Source organism: Amaranthus tricolor, chromosome 13 (assembly GCF_026212465.1).
Source record: "Amaranthus tricolor cultivar Red isolate AtriRed21 chromosome 13, ASM2621246v1, whole genome shotgun sequence".
NCBI lineage: Eukaryota > Viridiplantae > Streptophyta > Magnoliopsida > Caryophyllales > Amaranthaceae > Amaranthus > Amaranthus tricolor.
The window spans coordinates 24,745,221-24,773,068 of NC_080059.1; positions in this window are offsets into that span (position 1 = coordinate 24,745,221).

Genomic DNA, 27,848 nt, shown 5'->3' on the forward strand with positions numbered 1-27,848 from the left:
TCCTTGTTCATTCTTCATCGTTCATTCTTCATTGATCATTGATCCTTGTTCATTCTTCATCGTTCATTCTTCTTTGATCATTGATCCTTGTTCATTCTTCATTAATCATTGATCCTTGTTCATTCTTCATCGTTCATTACTCATTGATCATTGATCCTTGTTCATTCTTCATCGTTCATTCGTCATTGACCATTACTCCTTGTTCATTCTTCATCGTTCATTCTTCATTGATCCTTGTTCATTCTTCATCGTTCATTCGTCATTGATCATTGATCCTTGTTCATTCTTCATCGTTCATTCGTCATTGACCATTAATCCTTATTCATTCTTCGTCGTTCATTCTTCATTGATCATTGATCCTTGTTCATTCTTCATCGTTCATTCGTCATTGATCATTGATCCTTGTTCATTCTTCATCGTTCATTCGTCATTGACCATTACTCCTTTTTCATTCTTCATCGTTCATTCTTCATTGATCATTGATCCTTGTTCATTCTTCATCGTTCATTCGTCATTGATCATTGATCCTTGTTCATTCTTCATCGTTCATTCGTCATTAATCATTGATCCTTGTTCATTCTTCATCATTTATTCGTCATTGACCATTAATCCTTGTTCATTCTTCATCGTTCATTCTTCATTGATCATTGATCCTTGTTCATTCTTCATCGTTCATTCGTCATTGACCATTAATCCTTGTTCATTCTTCATCGTTCATTCTTCATTGATCATTGTTCCTTGTTCATTCTTCATCGTTCATTCTTCATTGAGAATTGATCCTTGTTCATTCTTCATCGTTCATGCTTCATTGAGAATTGATCCTTGTTCATTCTTCATCGTTCATTCTTCATTGATCATTGATCCTTGTTCATTCTTCATCGTTCAATCGTCATTGACCATTAATCCTTGTTCATTCTTCATCGTTCATTCTTCATTGATCATTGATCCTTGTTCATTCTTCATCGTTCATTCGTCATTGACCATTAATCCTTGTTCATTCTTCATCGTTCATTCTTCTTTGATCATTGATCCTTGTTCATTCTTCATTAATCATTGATCCTTGTTCATTCTTCATCGTTCATTAGTCATTGATCATTGATCCTTGTTCATTCTTCATCGTTCATTCGTCATTGATCATTGATCCTTGTTCATTCTTCATCGTTCGTTCGTCATTGACCATTAATCCTTGTTCATTCTTCGTCGTTCATTCTTCATTGATCATTGATCCTTGTTCATTCTTCATCGTTCATTCTTCATTGATCATTGATCATTGATCCTTGTTCATTCTTCATCGTTCATTCGTCATTGACCATTAATCCTTGTTCATTCTTCATCGTTCATTCTTCATTGATCATTGTTCCTTGTTCATTCTTCATCGTTCATTCTTCATTGATAATTGATCCTTGTTCATTCTTCATCGTTCATTCTTCATTGATCATTGATCCTTGTTCATTCTTCATCGTTCATTCTTCATTGATCATTGATCCTTGTTCATTCTTCATCGTTCATTCTTCATTGATCATTGATCCTTGTTCATTCTTCATCGTTCATTCGTCATTGATCATTGATCCTTGTTCATTCTTCATCGTTCATTCTTCTTTGATCATTGATCCTTGTTCATTCTTCATTGATCATTGATCCTTGTTCATCTTCATCGTTCATTCGTCATTGATCATTGATCCTTGTTCATTCTTCATCGTTCATTCGTCATTGACCATTATTCCTTGTTCATTCTTCATCGTTCATTCTTCATTGATCATTGATCCTTGTTCATTCTTCATCGTTCATTCTTCTTTGATCATTGATCCTTGTTCATTCTTCATTAATCATTGATCCTTGTTCATTCTTCATCGTTCATTACTCATTGATCATTGATCCTTGTTCATTCTTCATCGTTCATTCGTCATTGACCATTACTCCTTGTTCATTCTTCATCGTTCATTCTTCATCGTTCATTCTTCATTGATCATTGATCCTTGTTCATTCTTCATCGTTCATTCGTCATTGACCATTAATCCTTGTTCATTCTTCATCGTTCATTCTTCATTGAGCATTGATCCTTGTTCATTCTTCATCGTTCATTCTTCTTTGATCATTGATCCTTGTTCATTCTTCATTGATCATTGATCCTTGTTCATCTTCATCGTTCATTCGTCATTGATCATTGATCCTTGTTCATTCTTCATCGTTCATTCGTCATTGACCATTATTCCTTGTTCATTCTTCATCGTTCATTCTTCATTGATCATTGATCCTTGTTCATTCTTCATCGTTCATTCTTCTTTGATCATTGATCCTTGTTCATTCTTCATTAATCATTGATCCTTGTTCATTCTTCATCGTTCATTACTCATTGATCATTGATCCTTGTTCATTCTTCATCGTTCATTCGTCATTGACCATTACTCCTTGTTCATTCTTCATCGTTCATTCTTCATTGATCCTTGTTCATTCTTCATCGTTCATTCGTCATTGATCATTGATCCTTGTTCATTCTTCATCGTTCATTCGTCATTGACCATTAATCCTTATTCATTCTTCGTCGTTCATTCTTCATTGATCATTGATCCTTGTTCATTCTTCATCGTTCATTCGTCATTGATCATTGATCCTTGTTCATTCTTCATCGTTCATTCGTCATTGACCATTACTCCTTTTTCATTCTTCATCGTTCATTCTTCATTGATCATTGATCCTTGTTCATTCTTCATCGTTCATTCGTCATTGATCATTGATCCTTGTTCATTCTTCATCGTTCATTCGTCATTAATCATTGATCCTTGTTCATTCTTCATCATTTATTCGTCATTGACCATTAATCCTTGTTCATTCTTCATCGTTCATTCTTCATTGATCATTGATCCTTGTTCATTCTTCATCGTTCATTCGTCATTGACCATTAATCCTTGTTCATTCTTCATCGTTCATTCTTCATTGATCATTGTTCCTTGTTCATTCTTCATCGTTCATTCTTCATTGAGAATTGATCCTTGTTCATTCTTCATCGTTCATGCTTCATTGAGAATTGATCCTTGTTCATTCTTCATCGTTCATTCTTCATTGATCATTGATCCTTGTTCATTCTTCATCGTTCAATCGTCATTGACCATTAATCCTTGTTCATTCTTCATCGTTCATTCTTCATTGATCATTGATCCTTGTTCATTCTTCATCGTTCATTCGTCATTGACCATTAATCCTTGTTCATTCTTCATCGTTCATTCTTCTTTGATCATTGATCCTTGTTCATTCTTCATTAATCATTGATCCTTGTTCATTCTTCATCGTTCATTAGTCATTGATCATTGATCCTTGTTCATTCTTCATCGTTCATTCGTCATTGATCATTGATCCTTGTTCATTCTTCATCGTTCGTTCGTCATTGACCATTAATCCTTGTTCATTCTTCGTCGTTCATTCTTCATTGATCATTGATCCTTGTTCATTCTTCATCGTTCATTCTTCATTGATCATTGATCATTGATCCTTGTTCATTCTTCATCGTTCATTCGTCATTGACCATTAATCCTTGTTCATTCTTCATCGTTCATTCTTCATTGATCATTGTTCCTTGTTCATTCTTCATCGTTCATTCTTCATTGATAATTGATCCTTGTTCATTCTTCATCGTTCATTCTTCATTGATCATTGATCCTTGTTCATTCTTCATCGTTCATTCGTCATTGATCATTGATCCTTGTTCATTCTTCATCATTCATTCGTCATTGACCATTAATCCTTGTTCATTCTTCATCGTTCATTCTTCATTGATCATTGATCCTTGTTCATTCTTCATCGTTCATTCGTCATTGACCATTAATCCTTGTTCATTCTTCATCGTTTTTTCGTCATTGACCATTAATCCTTGTTCATTCTTCATCGTTCATTCTTCTTTGATCATTGATCCTTGTTCATTCTTCATTAATCATTGATCCTTGTTCATTCTTCATCGTTCATTCTTCATTGATCATTGATCCTTGTTCATTCTTCATCGTTCATTCGTCATTGATCATTGATCCTTGTTCATTCTTCATCGTTCATTCGTCATTGACTATTACTCCTTGTTCATTCTTCTTCGTTCATTCTTCATTGATCATTGATCCTTGTTCATTCTTCATCGTTCATTCTTCTTTGATCATTGATCCTTATTCATTCTTCATTGATCATTGATCCTTGTTCATTCTTCATCGTTCATTCGTCATTGATCATTGATCCTTGTTCATTCTTCATCGTTCATTCGTCATTGATCATTGATCCTTGTTCATTCTTCATCGTTCATTCGTCATTGACCATTACTCCTTGTTCATTCTTCATCGCTCATTCTTCAATGATCATTGATCCATTCGTCATTGACCATTAATCCTTGTTCATTGTTCATCGTTCATTCTTCATTGATCATTGTTCCTTGTTCATTCTTCATCGTTCATTCTTCATTGAGAATTGATCCTTGTTCATTCTTCATCGTTCATTCTTCATTGATCATTGATCCTTGTTCATTCTTCATCGTTCATTCTTCATTGATCATTGATCCTTGTTCATTCTTCATCGTTCATTCGTCATTGATCATTGATCCTTGTTCATTCTTCATCGTTCATTCGTCATTGACCATTACTCCTTGTTCGTTCTTCATCGTTCATTCTTCATTGATCATTGATCCTTGTTCATTCTTCATCATTCATTCGTCATTGATCATTGATCCTTGTTCATTCTTCATCGTTCATTCGTCATTGATCATTGATCCTTGTTCATTCTTCATCATTCATTCGTCATTGACCATTAATCCTTGTTCATTCTTCATCGTTCATTCTTCATTGATCATTGATCCTTGTTCATTCTTCATCGTTCATTCGTCATTGACCATTAATCCTTGTTCATTCTTCATCGTTCATTCTTCATTGATCATTGATCCTTGTTCATTCTTCATCGTTCATTCTTCTTTGATCGTTGATCCTTGTTCATTCTTCATTGATCATTGATCCTTGTTCATTCTTCATCGTTCATTCGTCATTGATCATTGATCCTTCTTCATTCTTCATCGTTCATTCGTCATTGACCATTATTCCTTGTTCATTCTTCATCGTTCATTCTTCATTGATCATTGATCCTTGTTCATTCTTCATCGTTCATTCGTCATTGATCATTGATCCTTGTTCATTCTTCATCGTTCATTCGTCATTGACCATTAATCCTTGTTCATTCTTCGTCGTTCATTCTTCATTGATCATTGATCCTTGTTCATTCTTCATCGTTCATTCTTCATTGATCATTGATCCTTGTTCATTCTTCATCGTTCATTCGTCATTGACCATTAATCCTTGTTCATTCTTCATCGTTCATTCTTCATTGATCATTGTTCCTTGTTCATTCTTCATCGTTCATTCTTCTCTGATCATTGATCCTTGTTCATTCTTCATTGATCATTGATCCTTGTTCATTCTTCATCGTTCATTCGTCATTGATCATTGATCCTTGTTCATTCTTCATCGTTCATTCGTCATTGATCATTGATCCTTGTTCATTCTTCATCGTTCATTCGTCATTGACCATTACTCCTTGTTCATTCTTCATCGCTCATTCTTCAATGATCATTGATCCATTCGTCATTGACCATTAATCCTTGTTCATTGTTCATCGTTCATTCTTCATTGATCATTGTTCCTTGTTCATTCTTCATCGTTCATTCTTTATTGAGAATTGATCCTTGTTCATTCTTCATCGTTCATTCTTCATTGATCATTGATCCTTGTTCATTCTTCATCGTTCATTCTTCATTGATCATTGATCCTTGTTCATTCTTCATCGTTCATTCGTCATTGATCATTGATCCTTGTTCATTCTTCATCGTTCATTCGTCATTGACCATTACTCCTTGTTCGTTCTTCATCGTTCATTCTTCATTGATCATTGATCCTTGTTCATTCTTCATCGTTCATTCGTCATTGATCATTGATCCTTGTTCATTCTTCATCGTTCATTCGTCATTGATCATTGATCCTTGTTCATTCTTCATCATTCATTCGTCATTGACCATTAATCCTTGTTCATTCTTCATCGTTCATTCTTCATTGATCATTGATCCTTGTTCATTCTTCATCGTTCATTCGTCATTGACCATTAATCCTTGTTCATTCTTCATCGTTCATTCTTCATTGATCATTGATCCTTGTTCATTCTTCATCGTTCATTCTTCTTTGATCATTGATCCTTGTTCATTCTTCATTGATCATTGATCCTTGTTCATTCTTCATGGTTCATTCGTCATTGATCATTGATCCTTCTTCATTCTTCATCGTTCATTCGTCATTGACCGTTATTCCTTGTTCATTCTTCATCGTTCATTCTTCATTGATCATTGATCCTTGTTCATTCTTCATCGTTCATTCGTCATTGATCATTGATCCTTGTTCATTCTTCATCGTTCATTCGTCATTGACCATTAATCCTTGTTCATTCTTCGTCGTTCATTCTTCATTGATCATTGATCCTTGTTCATTCTTCATCGTTCATTCTTCATTGATCATTAATCCTTGTTCATTCTTCATCGTTCATTCGTCATTGACCATTAATCCTTGTTCACTCTTCATCGTTCATTCTTCATTGATCATTGTTCCTTGTTCATTCTTCATCGTTCATTCTTCTTTCATCATTTATCCTTGTTCATTCTTTATTGATCATTGATCCTTGTTCATTCTTCATCGTTCATTCGTCATTGATCATTGATCCTTGTTCATTCTTCATCGTTCATTCGTCATTGATCATTGATCATTGTTCATTCTTCATCGTTCATTCGTCATTGACCATTAATCCTTGTTCATTCTTCATCGTTCATTCTTCATTGATCATTGATCCTTGTTCATTCTTCATCGTTCATTCGTCACTGACCATTAATCCTTGTTCATTCTTCATCGTTCATTCTTCATTGATCATTGATCCTTGTTCATTTTTCATCGTTCATTCTTCATTGATCATTGATCCCATTTCATTCTTCATCGTTCATTCGTCATTGACCATTAATCCTTGTTCATTCTTCATCGTTCATTCTTCATTGATCATTGTTCCTTGTTCATTCTTCATCGTTCATTCTTCATTGAGAATTGATCCTTGTTCATTCTTCATCGTTCATTCTTCATTGATCATTGATCCTTGTTCATTCTTCATCGTTCATTCGTCATTGATCATTGATCCTTGTTCATTCTTCATCGTTCATTCGTCATTGATCATTGATCCTTGTTCATTCTTCATCATTCATTCGTCATTGACCATTAATCCTTGTTCATTCTTCATCGTTCATTCTTCATTGATCATTGATCCTTGTTCATTCTTCATTGATCATTGATCCTTGTTCATTCTTCATCGTTCATTTGTCATTGAACATTGATCCTTGTTCATTCTTCATCGTTCATTCGTCATTGACCATTACTCCTTGTTCATTCTTCATCGTTCATTCTTCATTGAGAATTGATCCTTGTTCATTCTTCATCGTTCATTCTTCATTGATCATTGATCCTTGTTCATTCTTCATCGTTCATTCTTCATTGATCATTGATCCTTGTTCATTCTTCATCGTTCATTCTTCTTTGATCATTGATCCTTGTTCATTCTTCATTGATCATTGATCCTTGTTCATTCTTCATCGTTCATTCGTCATTGATCATTGATCCTTGTTCATTCTTCATCGTTCATTCGTCATTGATCATTGATCCTTGTTCATTCTTCATCGTTCATTCGTCATTGACCATTAAACCTTGTTCATTCTTCATCGTTCATTCGTCATTGATCATTGATCCTTGTTCATTCTTCATCATTCATTCGTCATTGACCATTAATCCTTGTTCATTCTTCATCGTTCATTCTTCATTGATCATTGATCCTTGTTCATTCTTCATCGTTCATTCGTCATTGACCATTAATCCTTGTTCATTCTTCATCGTTCATTCTTCATCGTTCATTCTTCTTTGATCATTGATCCTTGTTCATTCTTCATTGATCATTGATCCTTGTTCATTCTTCATCGTTCATTCGTCATTGATCATTGATCCTTCTTCATTCTTCATCGTTCATTCGTCATTGACCATTATTCCTTGTTCATTCTTCATCGTTCATTCTTCATTGATCATTGATCCTTGTTCATTCTTCATCGTTCATTCGTCATTGATCATTGATCCTTGTTCATTCTTCATCGTTCATTCGTCATTGACCATTAATCCTTGTTCATTCTTCGTCGTTCATTCTTCATTGATCATTGATCCTTGTTCATTCTTCATCGTTCATTCTTCATTGATCATTGATCCTTGTTCATTCTTCATCGTTCATTCGTCATTGACCATTAATCCTTGTTCATTCTTCATCGTTCATTCTTCATTGATCATTGTTCCTTGTTCATTCTTCATCGTTCATTCTTCTTTGATCATTTATCCTTGTTCATTCTTCATTGATCATTGATCCTTGTTCATTCTTCATCGTTCATTCGTCATTGATCATTGATCCTTGTTCATTCTTCATCGTTCATTCGTCATTGATCATTGATCCTTGTTCATTCTTCATCGTTCATTCGTCATTGACCATTAATCCTTGTTCATTCTTCATCGTTCATTCTTCATTGATCATTGATCCTTGTTCATTCTTCATCGTTCATTCGTCACTGACCATTAATCCTTGTTCATTCTTCATCGTTCATTCTTCATTCTTCATTGATCATTGATCCTTGTTCATTTTTCATCGTTCATTCTTCATTGATCATTGATCCCATTTCATTCTTCATCGTTCATTCGTCATTGACCATTAATCCTTGTTCATTCTTCATCGTTCATTCTTCATTGATCATTGTTCCTTGTTCATTCTTCATCGTTCATTCTTCATTGAGAATTGATCCTTGTTCATTCTTCATCGTTCATTCTTCATTGATCATTGATCCTTGTTCATTCTTCATCGTTCATTCGTCATTGATCATTGATCCTTGTTCATTCTTCATCGTTCATTCGTCATTGATCATTGATCCTTGTTCATTCTTCATCATTCATTCGTCATTGACCATTAATCCTTGTTCATTCTTCATCGTTCATTCTTCATTGATCATTGATCCTTGTTCATTCTTCATTGATCATTGATCCTTGTTCATTCTTCATCGTTCATTTGTCATTGATCATTGATCCTTGTTCATTCTTCATCGTTCATTCGTCATTGACCATTACTCCTTGTTCATTCTTCATCGTTCATTCTTCATTGAGAATTGATCCTTGTTCATTCTTCATCGTTCATTCTTCATTGATCATTGATCCTTGTTCATTCTTCATCGTTCATTCTTTATTGATCATTGATCCTTGTTCATTCTTCATCGTTCATTCGTCATTGATCATTGATCCTTGTTCATTCTTCATCGTTCATTCGTCATTGATCATTGATCCTTGTTCATTCTTCATCGTTCATTCGTCATTGACCATTAAACCTTGTTCATTCTTCATCGTTCATTCTTCATTGATCATTGATCCTTGTTCATTCTTCATCGTTCATTCGTCACTGACCATTAATCCTTGTTCATTCTTCATCGTTCATTCTTCATTGATCATTGTTCCTTGTTCATTCTTCATCGTTCATTCTTCATTGAGAATTGATCCTTGTTCATTCTTCATCGTTCATTCTTCATTGATCATTGATCCTTGTTAATTCTTCATCGTTCATTCTTCATTGATCATTGATCCTTGTTCATTCTTCATCGTTCATTCGTCATTGATCATTGATCCTTGTTCATTCTTCATCGTTCATTCGTGATTGACCATTACTCCTTGTTCATTCTTCATCGTTCATTCTTCATTGATCATTGATCCTTGTTCATTCTTCATCGTTCATTCGTCATTGATCATTGATCCTTGTTCATTCTTCATCGTTCATTCGTCATTGACCATTAATCCTTGTTCATTCTTCGTCGTTCATTCTTCATTGATCATTGATCCTTGTTCATTCTTCATCGTTCATTCTTCATTGATCATTGATCCTTGTTCATTCTTCAACGTTCATTCGTCATTGACCATTAATCCTTGTTCATTCTTCATCGTTCATTCTTCATTGATCATTGTTCCTTGTTCATTCTTCATCGTTCATTCTTCATTGAGAATTGATCCTTGTTCATTCTTCATCGTTCATTCTTCATTGAGAATTGATTCTTGTTCATTCTTCATCGTTCATTCTTCATTGATCATTGATCCTTGTTCATTCTTCATCGTTCATTCTTCATTGATCATTGATCCTTGTTCATTCTTCATCGTTCATTCTTCTTTGATCATTGATTCTTGTTCATTCTTCATTGATCATTGATCCTTGTTCATTCTTCATCGTTCATTCGTCATTGATCTTTGATCCTTGTTCATTCTTCATCGTTCATTCGTCATTGATCATTGATCCTTGTTCATTCTTCATCGTTCATTCGTCATTGACCATTAATCCTTGTTCATTCTTCGTCGTTCATTCTTCATTGATCATTGATCCTTGTTCATTCTTCATCGTTCATTCATCATTGATCATTGATCCTTGTTCATTCTTCATCGTTCATTCGTCATTGACCATTAATCCTTGTTCATTCTTCATCGTTCATTCTTCATTGATCATTGTTCCTTGTTCATTCTTCATCGTTCATTCTTCATTGAGAATTGATCTTTGTTCATTCTTCATCGTTCATTCTTCATTGAGAATTGATCCTTGTTCATTCTTCATCGTTCATTCTTCATTGATCATTGATCCTTGTTCATTCTTCATCGTTCATTCTTCATTGATCATTGATCCTTGTTCATTCTTTATCGTTCATTCTTCTTTGATCATTGATTCTTGTTCATTCTTCATTGATCATTGATCCTTGTTCATTCTTCATCGTTCATTCTTCATTGATCTTTGATCCTTGTTCATTCTTCATCGTTCATTCGTCATTGATCATTGATCCTTGTTCATTCTTCATCGTTCATTCTTCATTGATCCTTGTTCATTCTTCATCGTTCATTCGTCATTGACCATTAATCCTTGTTCATTCTTCATCGTTCATTCTTCATTGATCATTGATCCTTGTTCATTCTTCATCGTTCATTCTTCTTTGATCAATGATCCTTGTTCATTCTTCATTGATCATTGATCCTTGTTCATTCTTCATTGTTCATTCGTCATTGATCATTGATCGTTGTTCATTCTTCATCGTTCATTCGTCATTGACTATTACTCCTTGTTCATTCTTCATCGTTCATTCTTCTTTGATCATTGATCCTTGTTCATTCTTCATTGATCATTGATCCTTGTTCATTCTTCATCGTTCATTCATCATTGATCATTGATCCTTGTTCATTCTTCATCGTTCATTCGTCATTGACCATTAATCCTTGTTCATTCTTCATCGTTCATTCTTCATTGATCATTGATCCTTGTTCATTCTTCATCGTTCATTCGTCATTGACCATTAATCCTTGTTCATTCTTCATCGTTCATTCTTCATTGATCATTGATCCTTGTTCATTCTTCATCGTTCATTCTTCATTGAGCATTGATCCTTGTTCATTCTTCATCGTTCATTCGTCATTGACCATTAATCCTTGTTCATTCTTCATCGATCATTCTTCATTGATTATTGTTCCTTGTTCATTCTTCATCGTTCATTCTTCATTGATCATTGATCCTTGTTCATTCTTCATCGTTCATTCTTCATTGATCATTGATCCTTGTTCATTCTTCTTCGTTCATTCGTCATTGATCATTGATCCTTGTTCATTCTTCATCGTTCATTCGTCATTGATCATTGATCCTTATTCATTCTTCATCGTTCATTCTTCATTTATCATTGATCCTTGTTCATTCTTCATCGTTCATTCTTCATTGATCATTGATCCTTGTTCATTCTTCATCGTTCATTCGTCATTGACCATTAATCCTTGTTCATTCTTCATCGTTCATTCTTCATTGATCATTGATCCTTGTTCATTCTTCATCGTTCATTCGTCATTGACCATTAATCCTTGTTCATTCTTCATCGTTCATTCTTCATTGATCATTGAACCTTGTTCATTCTTCATCGTTCATTCTTCTTTGATCATTGATCCTTGTTCATTCTTCATTGATCATTGATCCTTGTTCATTCTTCATCGTTCATTCGTCATTGATCATTGATCCTTGTTCATTCTTCATCGTTCATTCGTCATTGACCATTAATCCTTGTTCATTCTTCATCGTTCATTCTTCATTGATCATTGATCCTTGTTCATTCTTCATCGTTCATTCCTCTTTGATCATTGATCCTTGTTCATTCTTCATTGTTCATTGATCCTTGTTCATTCTTCATCGTTCATTCGTCATTGATCATTGATCCTTGTTCATTCTTCATCGTTCATTCGTCATTGACCATTACTCCTTGTTCATTCTTCATCGTTCATTCTTCATTGATCATTGATCCTTGTTCATTCTTCTTTGATCATTGATCCTTGTTCATTCTTCATTAATCATTAATCCTTGTTCATTCTTCATCGTTTATTAGTCATTGATCATTGATCCTTGTTCATTCTTCATCGTTCATTCGTCATTGACCATTACTCCTTGTTCATTCTTCATCGTTCATTCTTCATTGATCATTGATCCTTGTTCATTCTTCATCGTTCATTCGTCATTGATCATTGATCCTTGTTCATTCTTCATCGTTCATTCGTCATTGACCATTAATCCTTGTTCATTCTTCGTCGTTCATTCTTCATTGATCATTGATCCTTGTTCATTCTTCATTGATCATTGATCCTTGTTCATTCTTCATCGTTCATTCGTCATTGATCATTGATCCTTGATCATTCTTCATCGTTCATTCGTCATTGATCATTGATCCTTGTTTATTCTTCATCGTTCATTCGTCATTGACCATGAATCCTTGTTCATTCTTCATCGTTCATTCGTCATTGACCATTAATCCTTGTTCATTCTTCATCGTTCATTCTTCATTGATCATTGATCCTTGGTCATTCTTCATCGTTCATTCTTCTTTGATCATTGATCCTTGTTCATTCTTCATTGATCATTGATCCTTGTTCATTCTTCATCGTTCATTTGTCATTGATCATTGATCCTTGTTCATTCTTCATCGTTCATTCGTCATTGACCATTACTCCTTGTTCATTCTTCATCGTTCATTCTTCATTGAGAATTGATCCTTGTTCATTCTTCATCGTTCATTCTTCATTGATCATTGATCCTTGTTCATTCTTCATCGTTCATTCTTCATTGATCATTGATCCTTGTTCATTCTTCATCGTTCATTCTTCTTTGATCATTGATCCTTGTTCATTCTTTATTGATCATTGATCCTTGTTCATTCTTCATCGTTCATTCGTCATTGATCATTGATCCTTGTTCATTCTTCATCGTTCATTCGTCATTGATCATTGATCCTTGTTCATTCTTCATCGTTCATTCGTCATTGACCATTAATCCTTGTTCATTCTTCGTCGTTCATTCTTCATTGATCATTGATCCTTGTTCATTCTTCATCGTTCATTCGTCACTGACCATTAATCCTTGTTCATTCTTCATCGTTCATTCTTCATTGATCATTGATCCTTGTTCATTTTTCATCGTTCATTCTTCATTGATCATTGTTCCTTGTTCATTCTTCATCGTTCATTCTTCATTGAGAATTGATCCTTGTTCATTCTTCATCGTTCATTCTTCATTGATCATTGATCCTTGTTCATTCTTCATCGTTCATTCTTCATTGATCATTGATCCTTGTTCATTCTTCATCGTTCATTCGTCATTGATCATTGATCCTTGTTCATTCTTCATCGTTCATTCGTCACTGACCATTACTCCTTGTTCATTCTTCATCGTTCATTCTTCATTGATCATTGATCCTTGTTCATTCTTCATCGTTCATTCGTCATTGATCATTGATCCTTGTTCATTCTTCATCGTTCATTCGTCATTGACCATTAATCCTTGTTCATTCTTCATCGTTCATTCTTCATTGATCATTGATCCTTGTTCATTCTTCATCGTTCATTCCTCTTTGATCATTGATCCTTGTTCATTCTTCATTAATCATTGATCCTTGTTCATTCTTCATCGTTCATTAGTCATTGATCATTGATCCTTGTTCATTCTTCATCGTTCATTCGTCATTGACCATTACTCCTTGTTCATTCTTCATCGTTCATTCTTCATTGATCATTGATCCTTGTTCATTCTTCATCGTTCATTCGTCATTGATCATTGATCCTTGTTCATTCTTCATCGTTCATTCGTCATTGACCATTAATCCTTGTTCATTCTTCGTCGTTCATTCTTCATTGATCATTGATCCTTGTTCATTCTTCATTGATCATTGATCCTTGTTCATTCTTCATCGTTCATTCGTCATTGATCATTGATCCTTGTTCATTCTTCATCGTTCATTCGTCATTGATCATTGATCCTTGTTTATTCTTCATCGTTCATTCGTCATTGACCATTAATCCTTGTTCATTCTTCATCGTTCATTCGTCATTGACCATTAATCCTTGTTCATTCTTCATCGTTCATTCTTCATTGATCATTGATCCTTGTTCATTCTTCATCGTTCATTCTTCTTTGATCATTGATCCTTGTTCATTCTTCATTGATCATTGATCCTTGTTCATTCTTCATCGTTCATTTGTCATTGATCATTGATCCTTGTTCATTCTTCATCGTTCATTCGTCATTGACCATTACTCCTTGTTCATTCTTCATCGTTCATTCTTCATTGAGAATTGATCCTTGTTCATTCTTCATCGTTCATTCTTCATTGATCATTGATCCTTGTTCATTCTTCATCGTTCATTCTTCATTGATCATTGATCCTTGTTCATTCTTCATCGTTCATTCTTCTTTGATCATTGATGCTTGTTCATTCTTCATTGATCATTGATCCTTGTTCATTCTTCATCGTTCATTCGTCATTGATCATTGATCCTTGTTCATTCTTCATCGTTCATTCGTCATTGATCATTGATCCTTGTTCATTCTTCATCGTTCATTCGTTATTGACCATTAATCCTTGTTCATTCTTCATCGTTCATTCTTCATTGATCATTGAACCTTGTTCATTCTTCATCGTTCATTCTTCTTTGATCATTGATCCTTGTTCATTCTTCATTGATCATTGATCCTTGTTCATTCATCATCGTTCATTCGTCATTGATCATTGATCCTTGTTCATTCTTCATCGTTCATTCGTCATTGATCATTGATCCTTGTTCATTCTTCATCGTTCATTCGTCATTGACCATTAATCCTTGTTCATTCTTCGTCGTTCATTCTTCATTGATCATTGATCCTTGTTCATTCTTCATTGATCATTGATCCTTGTTCATGCTTCATCGTTCATTCGTCATTGATCATTGATCCTTGATCATTCTTCATCGTTCATTCGTCATTGACCATTACTCCTTGTTCATTCTTCATCGTTCATTCTTCATTGATCATTGATCCTTGTTCATTCTTCATCGTTCATTCGTCATTGATCATTGATCCTTGTTCATTCTTCATCGTTCATTCGTCATTGACCATTAATCCTTGTTCATTCTTCGTCGTTCATTCTTCATTGATCATTGATCCTTGTTCATTCTTCATTGATCATTGATCCTTGTTCATTCTTCATCGTTCATTCGTCATTGATCATTGATCCTTGATCATTCTTCATCGTTCATTCGTCATTGATCATTGATCCTTGTTTATTCTTCATCGTTCATTCGTCATTGACCATGAATCCTTGTTCATTCTTCATCGTTCATTCGTCATTGACCATTAATCCTTGTTCATTCTTCATCGTTCATTCTTCATTGATCATTGATCCTTGTTCATTCTTCATCGTTCATTCTTCTTTGATCATTGATCCTTGTTCATTCTTCATTGATCATTGATCCTTGTTCATTCTTCATCGTTCATTTGTCATTGATCATTGATCCTTGTTCATTCTTCATCGTTCATTCGTCATTGACCATTACTCCTTGTTCATTCTTCATCGTTCATTCTTCATTGAGAATTGATCCTTGTTCATTCTTCATCGTTCATTCTTCATTGATCATTGATCCTTGTTCATTCTTCATCGTTCATTCTTCATTGATCATTGATCCTTGTTCATTCTTCATCGTTCATTCTTCTTTGATCATTGATCCTTGTTCATTCTTTATTGATCATTGATCCTTGTTCATTCTTCATCGTTCATTCGTCATTGATCATTGATCCTTGTTCATTCTTCATCGTTCATTCGTCATTGATCATTGATCCTTGTTCATTCTTCATCGTTCATTCGTCATTGACCATTAATCCTTGTTCATTCTTCGTCGTTCATTCTTCATTGATCATTGATCCTTGTTCATTCTTCATCGTTCATTCGTCACTGACCATTAATCCTTGTTCATTCTTCATCGTTCATTCTTCATTGATCATTGATCCTTGTTCATTTTTCATCGTTCATTCTTCATTGATCATTGTTCCTTGTTCATTCTTCATCGTTCATTCTTCATTGAGAATTGATCCTTGTTCATTCTTCATCGTTCATTCTTCATTGATCATTGATCCTTGTTCATTCTTCATCGTTCATTCTTCATTGATCATTGATCCTTGTTCATTCTTCATCGTTCATTCGTCATTGATCATTGATCCTTGTTCATTCTTCATCGTTCATTCGTCACTGACCATTACTCCTTGTTCATTCTTCATCGTTCATTCTTCATTGATCATTGATCCTTGTTCATTCTTCATCGTTCATTCGTCATTGATCATTGATCCTTGTTCATTCTTCATCGTTCATTCGTCATTGACCATTAATCCTTGTTCATTCTTCATCGTTCATTCTTCATTGATCATTGATCCTTGTTCATTCTTCATCGTTCATTCCTCTTTGATCATTGATCCTTGTTCATTCTTCATTAATCATTGATCCTTGTTCATTCTTCATCGTTCATTAGTCATTGATCATTGATCCTTGTTCATTCTTCATCGTTCATTCGTCATTGACCATTACTCCTTGTTCATTCTTCATCGTTCATTCTTCATTGATCATTGATCCTTGTTCATTCTTCATCGTTCATTCGTCATTGATCATTGATCCTTGTTCATTCTTCATCGTTCATTCGTCATTGACCATTAATCCTTGTTCATTCTTCGTCGTTCATTCTTCATTGATCATTGATCCTTGTTCATTCTTCATTGATCATTGATCCTTGTTCATTCTTCATCGTTCATTCGTCATTGATCATTGATCCTTGTTCATTCTTCATCGTTCATTCGTCATTGATCATTGATCCTTGTTTATTCTTCATCGTTCATTCGTCATTGACCATTAATCCTTGTTCATTCTTCATCGTTCATTCGTCATTGACCATTAATCCTTGTTCATTCTTCATCGTTCATTCTTCATTGATCATTGATCCTTGTTCATTCTTCATCGTTCATTCTTCTTTGATCATTGATCCTTGTTCATTCTTCATTGATCATTGATCCTTGTTCATTCTTCATCGTTCATTTGTCATTGATCATTGATCCTTGTTCATTCTTCATCGTTCATTCGTCATTGACCATTACTCCTTGTTCATTCTTCATCGTTCATTCTTCATTGAGAATTGATCCTTGTTCATTCTTCATCGTTCATTCTTCATTGATCATTGATCCTTGTTCATTCTTCATCGTTCATTCTTCATTGATCATTGATCCTTGTTCATTCTTCATCGTTCATTCTTCTTTGATCATTGATGCTTGTTCATTCTTCATTGATCATTGATCCTTGTTCATTCTTCATCGTTCATTCGTCATTGATCATTGATCCTTGTTCATTCTTCATCGTTCATTCGTCATTGATCATTGATCCTTGTTCATTCTTCATCGTTCATTCGTTATTGACCATTAATCCTTGTTCATTCTTCATCGTTCATTCTTCATTGATCATTGAACCTTGTTCATTCTTCATCGTTCATTCTTCTTTGATCATTGATCCTTGTTCATTCTTCATTGATCATTGATCCTTGTTCATTCATCATCGTTCATTCGTCATTGATCATTGATCCTTGTTCATTCTTCATCGTTCATTCGTCATTGACCATTAATCCTTGTTCATTCTTCATCGTTCATTCTTCATTGATCATTGATCCTTGTTCATTCTTCATCGTTCATTCTTCTTTGATCATTGATGCTTGTTCATTCTTCATTGATCATTGATCCTTGTTCATTCTTCATCGTTCATTCGTCATTGATCATTGATCCTTGTTCATTCTTCATCGTTCATTCGTCATTGATCATTGATCCTTGTTCATTCTTCATCGTTCATTCGTTATTGACCATTAATCCTTGTTCATTCTTCATCGTTCATTCTTCATTGATCATTGAACCTTGTTCATTCTTCATCGTTCATTCTTCTTTGATCATTGATCCTTGTTCATTCTTCATTGATCATTGATCCTTGTTCATTCATCATCGTTCATTCGTCATTGATCATTGATCCTTGTTCATTCTTCATCGTTCATTCGTCATTGACCATTAATCCTTGTTCATTCTTCATCGTTCATTCTTCATTGATCATTGATCCTTGTTCATTCTTCATCGTTCATTCCTCTTTGATCATTGATCCTTGTTCATTCTTCATTGTTCATTGATCCTTGTTCATTCTTCATCGTTCATTCGTCATTGATCATTGATCCTTGTTCATTCTTCATCGTTCATTCGTCATTGACCATTACTCCTTGTTCATTCTTCATCGTTCATTCTTCATTGATCATTGATCCTTGTTCATTCTTCATCGTTCATTCTTCTTTGATCATTGATCCTTGTTCATTCTTCATTAATCATTGATCCTTGTTCATTCTTCATCGTTCATTAGTCATTGATCATTGATCCTTGTTCATTCTTCATCGTTCATTCGTCATTGACCATTACTCCTTGTTCATTCTTCATCGTTCATTCTTCATTGATCATTGATCCTTGTTCATTCTTCATCGTTCATTCGTCATTGATCATTGATCCTTGTTCATTCTTCATCGTTCATTCGTCATTGACCATTAATCCTTGTTCATTCTTCGTCGTTCATTCTTCATTGATCATTGATCCTTGTTCATTCTTCATTGATCATTGCTCCTTGTTCATTCTTCATCGTTCATTCGTCATTGATCATTGATCCTTGTTCATTCTTCATCGTTCATTCGTCATTGATCATTGATCCTTGTTTATTCTTCATCGTTCATTCGTCATTGACCATTAATCCTTGTTCATTCTTCATCGTTCATTCGTCATTGACCATTAATCCTTGTTCATTCTTCATCGTTCATTCTTCATTGATCATTGATCCTTGTTCATTCTTCATCGTTCATTCTTCTTTGATCATTGATCCTTGTTCATTCTTCATTGATCATTGATCCTTGTTCATTGTTCATCGTTCATTTGTCATTGATCATTGATCCTTGTTCATTCTTCATCGTTCATTCGTCATTGACCATTACTCCTTGTTCATTCTTCATCGTTCATTCTTCATTGAGAATTGATCCTTGTTCATTCTTCATCGTTCATTCTTCATTGATCATTGATCCTTGTTCATTCTTCATCGTTCATTCTTCATTGATCATTGATTCTTGTTCATTCTTCATCGTTCATTCTTCTTTGATCATTGATCCGTGTTCATTCTTTATTGATCATTGATCCTTGTTCATTCTTCATCGTTCATTCGTCATTCTTCATTGATCCTTGTTCATTCTTCATCGTTCATTCGTCATTGACCATTAATCCTTGTTCATTCTTCATCGTTCATTCTTCATTGATCATTGATCCTTGTTCATTCTTCATCGTTCATTCTTCATTGATCATTGATCCTTGTTCATTCTTCATCGTTCATTCGTCATTGATCATTGATCCTTGTTCATTCTTCATCGTTCATTCGTCACTGACCATTACTCCTTGTTCATTCTTCATCGTTCATTCTTCATTGATCATTGATCCTTGTTCATTCTTCATCGTTCATTCGTCATTGATCATTGATCCTTGTTCATTCTTCATCGTTCATTCGTCATTGACCATTAATCCTTGTTCATTCTTCGTCGTTCATTCTTCATTGATCATTGATCCTTGTTCATTCTTCATCGTTCATTCTTCATTGATCATTGATCCTTGTTCATTCTTCATCGTTCATTCTTCTTTGATCATTGATCCTTGTTCATTCTTCATTGATCATTGATCCTTGTTCATTCTTCATCGTTCATTCGTCATTGATCATTGATCCTTGTTCATTCTTCATCGTTCATTCGTCATTGATCATTGATCCTTGTTCATTCTTCATCGTTCATTCGTCATTGATCATTGATCCTTGTTCATTCTTCATCGTTCATTCGTCATTGATCATTGATCCTTGTTCATTCTTCATCGTTCATTCGTCATTGATCATTGATCCTTGTTCATTTTTCATCGTTCATTTGTCATTGACCATTAATCCTTGTTCATTCTTCATCGTTCATTCTTCATTGATCCTTGTTCATTCTTCATCGTTCATTCGTCATTGACCATTAATCCTTGTTCATTCTTCATCGTTCATTCTTCATTGATCATTGATCCTTGTTCATTCTTCATCGTTCATTCTTCATTGATCATTGATCCTTGTTCATTCTTCATCGTTCATTCGTCATTGATCATTGATCCTTGTTCATTCTTCATCGTTCATTCGTCACTGACCATTACTCCTTGTTCATTCTTCATCGTTCATTCTTCATTGATCATTGATCCTTGTTCATTCTTCATCGTTCATTCGTCATTGATCATTGATCCTTGTTCATTCTTCATCGTTCATTCGTCATTGACCATTAATCCTTGTTCATTCTTCGTCGTTCATTCTTCATTGATCATTGATCCTTGTTCATTCTTCATCGTTCATTCTTCATTGATCATTGATCCTTGTTCATTCTTCATCGTTCATTCTTCTTTGATCATTGATCCTTGTTCATTCTTCATTGATCATTGATCCTTGTTCATTCTTCATCGTTCATTCGTCATTGATCATTGATCCTTGTTCATTCTTCATCGTTCATTCGTCATTGACCATTACTCCTTGTTCATTCTTCATCGTTCATTCTTCATTGATCATTGATCCTTGTTCATTCTTCATCGTTCATTCTTCTTTGATCATTGATCCTTGTTCATTCTTCATTAATCATTGATCCTTGTTCATTCTTCATTAATCATTGATTCTTGTTCATTCTTCATCGTTCATTAGTCATTGATCATTGATCCTTGTTCATTCTTCATCGTTCATTCGTCATTGACCATTACTCCTTGTTCATTCTTCATCGTTCATTCTTCATTGATCATTGATCCTTGTTCATTCTTCATCGTTCATTCGTCATTGATCATCGATCCTTGTTCATTCTTCATCGTTCATTCGTCATTGACCATTAATCCTTGTTCATTCTTCGTCGTTCATTCTTCATTGATCATTGATCCTTGTTCATTCTTCATTGATCATTGATCCTTGTTCATTCTTCATCGTTCATTCGTCATTGATCATTGATCCTTGTTCATTCTTCATCGTTCATTCGTCATTGATCATTGATCCTTGTTTATTCTTCATCGTTCATTCGTCATTGACCATTAATCCTTGTTCATTCTTCATCGTTCATTCGTCATTGACCATTAATCCTTGTTCATTCTTCATCGTTCATTCTTCATTGATCATTGATCCTTGTTCATTCTTCATCGTTCATTCTTCTTTGATCATTGATCCTTGTTCATTCTTCATTGATCATTGATCCTTGTTCATTCTTCATCGTTCATTTGTCATTGATCATTGATCCTTGTTCATTCTTCATCGTTCATTCGTCATTGACCATTACTCCTTGTTCATTCTTCATCGTTCATTCTTCATTGATAATTAATCCTTGTTATTCTTCATCGTTCATTCTTCATTGATCATTGATCCTTGTTCATTCTTCATCGTTCATTCTTCATTGATCATTGATCCTTGTTCATTCTTCATCGTTCATTCTTCTTTGATCATTGATCCTTGTTCATTCTTCATTGATCATTGATCCTTGTTCATTCTTCATCGTTCATTCGTCATTGATCATTGATCCTTGTTCATTCTTCATCGTTCATTCGTCATTGATCATTGATCCTTGTTCATTCTTCATCGTTCATTCGTCATTGACCATTAATCCTTGTTCATTCTTCATCGTTCATTCTTCATTGATCATTGATCCTTGTTCATTCTTCATCGTTCATTCGTCACTGACCATTAATTCTTGTTCATTCTTCATCGTTCATTCTTCATTGATCATTGATCCTTGTTCATTTTTCATCGTTCATTCTTCATTGATTATTGATCCTTGTTCATTCTTCATCGTTCATTCGTCATTGACCATTAATCCTTGTTCATTCTTCATCGTTCATTCTTCATTGATCATTGTTCCTTGTTCATTCTTCATCGTTCATTCTTCATTGAGAATTGATCCTTGTTCATTCTTCATCGTTCATTCTTCATTGATCATTGATCCTTGTTCATTCTTCATCGTTCATTCTTCATTGATCATTGATCCTTGTTCATTCTTCATCGTTCATTCGTCATTGATCATTGATCCTTGTTTATTCTTCATCGTTCATTCGTCATTGACCATTACTCCTTGTTCATTCTTCATCGTTCATTCTTCATTGATCATTGATCCTTGTTCATTCTTCATCGTTCATTCTTCATTGATCATTGATCCTTGTTCATTCTTCATCGTTCATTCGTCATTGACCATTAATCCTTGTTCATTCTTCGTCGTTCATTCTTCATTGATCATTGATCCTTGTTCATTCTTCATCGTTCATTCTTCATTGATCATTGATCCTTGTTCATTCTTCATCGTTCATTCGTCATTGACCATTAATCCTTGTTCATTCTTCATCGTTCATTCTTCATTGATCATTGTTCCTTGTTCATTCTTCATCGTTCATTCTTCATTGAGAATTGATCCTTGTTCATTCTTCATCGTTCATTCTTCATTGAGAATTGATCCTTGTTCATTCTTCATCGTTCATTCTTCATTGATCATTGATCCTTGTTCATTCTTCATCGTTCATTCTTATCCTTGTTCATTCTTCATCGTTCATTCTTCTTTGATCATTGATTCTTGTTCATTCTTCATTGATCATTGATCCTTGTTCATTCTTCATCGTTCATTCGTCATTGATCTTTGATCCTTGTTCATTCTTCATCGTTCATTCGTCATTGATCATTGATCCTTGTTCATTCTTCATCGTTCATTCGTCATTGATCATTGATCCGTGTTCATTCTTCATCATTCATTCGTCATTGATCATTGATCCTTGTTCATTCTTCATCGTTCATTTGTCATTGACCATTAATCCTTGTTCGTTCTTCATCGTTCATTCTTCATTGATCCTCGTTCATTCTTCATCGTTCATTCGTCATTGACCATTAATCCTTGTTCATTCTTCATCGTTCATTCTTCATTGATCATTGATCCTTGTTCATTCTTCATCGTTCATTCTTCTTTGATCATTGATCCTTGTTCATTCTTCATTGATCATTGATCCTTGTTCATTCTTCATCGTTCATTCGTCATTGATCATTGATCCTTGTTCATTCTTCATCGTTCATTCGTCATTGACCATTACTCCTTGTTCATTCTTCATCGTTCATTCTTCATTGATCATTGATCCTTGTTCATTCTTCATCGTTCATTCTTCTTTGATCATTGATCCTTGTTCATTCTTCATTAATCATTGATCCTTGTTCATTCTTCATCGTTCATTCGTCATTGATCATTGATCCTTGTTCATTCTTCATCGTTCATTCGTCATTGACCATTACTCCTTGTTCATTCTTCATCGTTCATTCTTCATTGATCATTGATCCTTGTTCATTCTTCATCGTTCATTCGTCATTGATCATTGATCCTTGTTCATTCTTCATCGTTCATTCGTCATTGACCATTAATCCTTGTTCATTCTTCGTCGTTCATTCTTCATTGATCATTGATCCTTGTTCATTCTTCATTGATCATTGATCCTTGTTCATTCTTCATCGTTCATTCGTCATTGATCATTGATCCTTGTTCATTCTTCATCGTTCATTCGTCATTGATCATTGATCCTTGTTTATTCTTCATCGTTCATTCGTCATTGACCATTAATCCTTGTTCATTCTTCATCGTTCATTCTTCATTGATCATTGATCCTTGTTCATTCTTCATCGTTCATTCGTCATTGACCATTAATCCTTGTTCATTCTTCATCGTTCATTCTTCATTGATCATTGATCCTTGTTCATTCTTCATCGTTCATTCTTCATTGAGCATTGATACTTGTTCATTCTTCATCGTTCATTCGTCATTGACCATTAATCCTTGTTCATTCTTCATCGATCATTATTCATTGATCATTGTTCCTTGTTCATTCTTCATCGTTCATTCTTCATTGATCATTGATCCTTGTTCATTCTTCATCGTTCATTCTTCATTGACCATTAATCCTTGTTCATTCTTCATCGTTCATTCTTCATTGATCATTGAACCTTGTTCATTCTTCATCGTTCATTCTTCTTTGATCATTGATCCTTGTTCATTCTTCATTGATCATTGATCCTTGTTCATTCTTCATCGTTCATTCGTCATTGATCATTGATCCTTGTTCATTCTTCATCGTTCATTCGTCATTGATCATTGATCCTTGTTCATTCTTCATCGTTCATTCGTCATTGACCATTAATCCTTGTTCATTCTTCATCGTTCATTCTTCATTGATCATTGATCCTTGTTCATTCTTCATCGTTCATTCTTCTTTGATCATTGATCCTTGTTCATTCTTCATTGATCATTGATCCTTGTTCATTCTTCATCGTTCATTCGTCATTGATCATTGATCCTTGTTCATTCTTCATCGTTCATTCGTCATTGATCATTGATCCTTGTTCATTCTTCATCGTTCATTCGTCATTGACCATTAATCCTTGTTCATTCTTCATCGTTCATTCTTCATTGATCATTGATCCTTGTTCATTCTTCATCGTTCATTCGTCATTGACCATTAATCCTTGTGCATTCTTTATCGTTCATTCTTCATTGATCATTGATCCTTGTTCATTCTTCATCGTTCATTCTTCATTGAGCATTGATCCTTGTTCATTCTTCATCGTTCATTCTTCATTGATCATTGTTCCTTGTTCATTCTTCATCGTTCATTCTTCATTGAGAATTGATCCTTGTTCATTCTTCGTCGTTCATTCTTCATTGAGAATTGATCCTTGTTCATTCTTCATCGTTTATTCTTCATTGATCATTGATCCTTGTTCATTCTTCATCGTTCATTCTTCATTGATCATTGATCCTTGTTCATTCTTCATCGTTCATTCTTCTTTGATCATTGATCCTTGTTCATTCTTCATTGATCATTGATCCTTGTTCATTCTTCATCGTTCATTCGTCATTGATCATTAATCCTTGTTCATTCTTCATCGTTCATTCGTCATTGATCATTGATCCTTGTTCATTCTTCATCGTTCATTCGTCATTGACCATTAATCCTTGTTCATTCTTCATCCTTCATTGTTCATTGATCATTGATCCTTGTTCATTCTTCATCGTTCATTCGTCATTGATCATTGATCCTTGTTCATTCTTCATCGTTCATTCTTCTTTGATCATTGATTCTTGTTCATTCTTCATTGATCATTGATCCTTGTTCATTCTTCATCGTTCATTCGTCATTGATCATTGATCCTTGTTCATTCTTCATCGTTCATTCGTCATTGATCATTGATCCTTGTTCATTTTTCATCGTTCATTTGTCATTGACCATTAATCCTTGTTCATTCTTCATCGTTCATTCTTCATTGATCCTTGTTCATTCTTCATCGTTCATTCGTCATTGACCATTAATCCTTGTTCATTCTTCATCGTTCATTCTTCATTGATCATTGATCCTTGTTCATTCTTCATCGTTCATTCTTCATTGATCATTGATCCTTGTTCATTCTTCATCGTTCATTCGTCATTGATCATTGATCCTTGTTCATTCTTCATCGTTCATTCGTCACTGACCATTACTCCTTGTTCATTCTTCATCGTTCATTCTTCATTGATCATTGATCCTTGTTCATTCTTCATCGTTCATTCGTCATTGATCATTGATCCTTGTTCATTCTTCATCGTTCATTCGTCATTGACCATTAATCCTTGTTCATTCTTCGTCGTTCATTCTTCATTGATCTTTGATCCTTGTTCATTCTTCATCGTTCATTCTTCATTGATCATTGATCCTTGTTCATTCTTCATCGTTCATTCTTCTTTGATCATTGATCCTTGTTCATTCTTCATTGATCATTGATCCTTGTTCATTCTTCATCGTTCATTCGTCATTGATCATTGATCCTTGTTCATTCTTCATCGTTCATTCGTCATTGACCATTACTCCTTGTTCATTCTTCATCGTTCATTCTTCATTGATCATTGATCCTTGTTCATTCTTCATCGTTCATTCTTCTTTGATCATTGATCCTTGTTCATTCTTCATTAATCATTGATCCTTGTTCATTCTTCATTAATCATTGATTCTTGTTCATTCTTCATCGTTCATTAGTCATTGATCATTGATCCTTGTTCATTCTTCATCGTTCATTCGTCATTGACCATTACTCCTTGTTCATTCTTCATCGTTCATTCTTCATTGATCATTGATCCTTGTTCATTCTTCATCGTTCATTCGTCATTGATCATTGATCCTTGTTCATTCTTCATCGTTCATTCGTCATTGACCATTAATCCTTGTTCATTCTTCGTCGTTCATTCTTCATTGATCATTGATCCTTGTTCATTCTTCATTGATCATTGATCCTTGTTCATTCTTCATCGTTCATTCGTCATTGATCATTGATCCTTGTTCATTCTTCATCGTTCATTCGTCATTGATCATTGATCCTTGTTTATTCTTCATCGTTCATTCGTCATTGACCATTAATCCTTGTTCATTCTTCATCGTTCATTCGTCATTGACCATTAATCCTTGTTCATTCTTCATCGTTCATTCTTCATTGATCATTGATCCTTGTTCATTCTTCATCGTTCATTCTTCTTTGATCATTGATCCTTGTTCATTCTTCATTGATCATTGATCCTTGTTCATTCTTCATCGTTCATTTGTCATTGATCATTGATCCTTGTTCATTCTTCATCGTTCATTCGTCATTGACCATTACTCCTTGTTCATTCTTCATCGTTCATTCTTCATTGAGAATTAATCCTTGTTCATTCTTCATCGTTCATTCTTCATTGATCATTGATCCTTGTTCATTCTTCATCGTTCATTCTTCATTGATCATTGATCCTTGTTCATTCTTCATCGTTCATTCTTCTTTGATCATTGATCCTTGTTCATTCTTCATTGATCATTGATCCTTGTTCATTCTTCATCGTTCATTCGTCATTGATCATTGATCCTTGTTCATTCTTCATCGTTCATTCGTCATTGATCATTGATCCTTGTTCATTCTTCATCGTTCATTCGTCATTGACCATTAATCCTTGTTCATTCTTCATCGTTCATTCTTCATTGATCATTGATCCTTGTTCATTCTTCATCGTTCATTCGTCACTGACCATTAATCCTTGTTCATTCTTCATCGTTCATTCTTCATTGATCATTGATCCTTGTTCATTTTTCATCGTTCATTCTTCATTGACCATTAATCCTTGTTCATTCTTCATCGTTCATTCTTCATTGATCATTGTTCCTTGTTCATTCTTCATCGTTCATTCTTCATTGAGAATTGATCCTTGTTCATTCTTCATCGTTCATTCTTCATTGATCATTGATCCTTGTTCATTCTTCATCGTTCATTCTTCATTGAT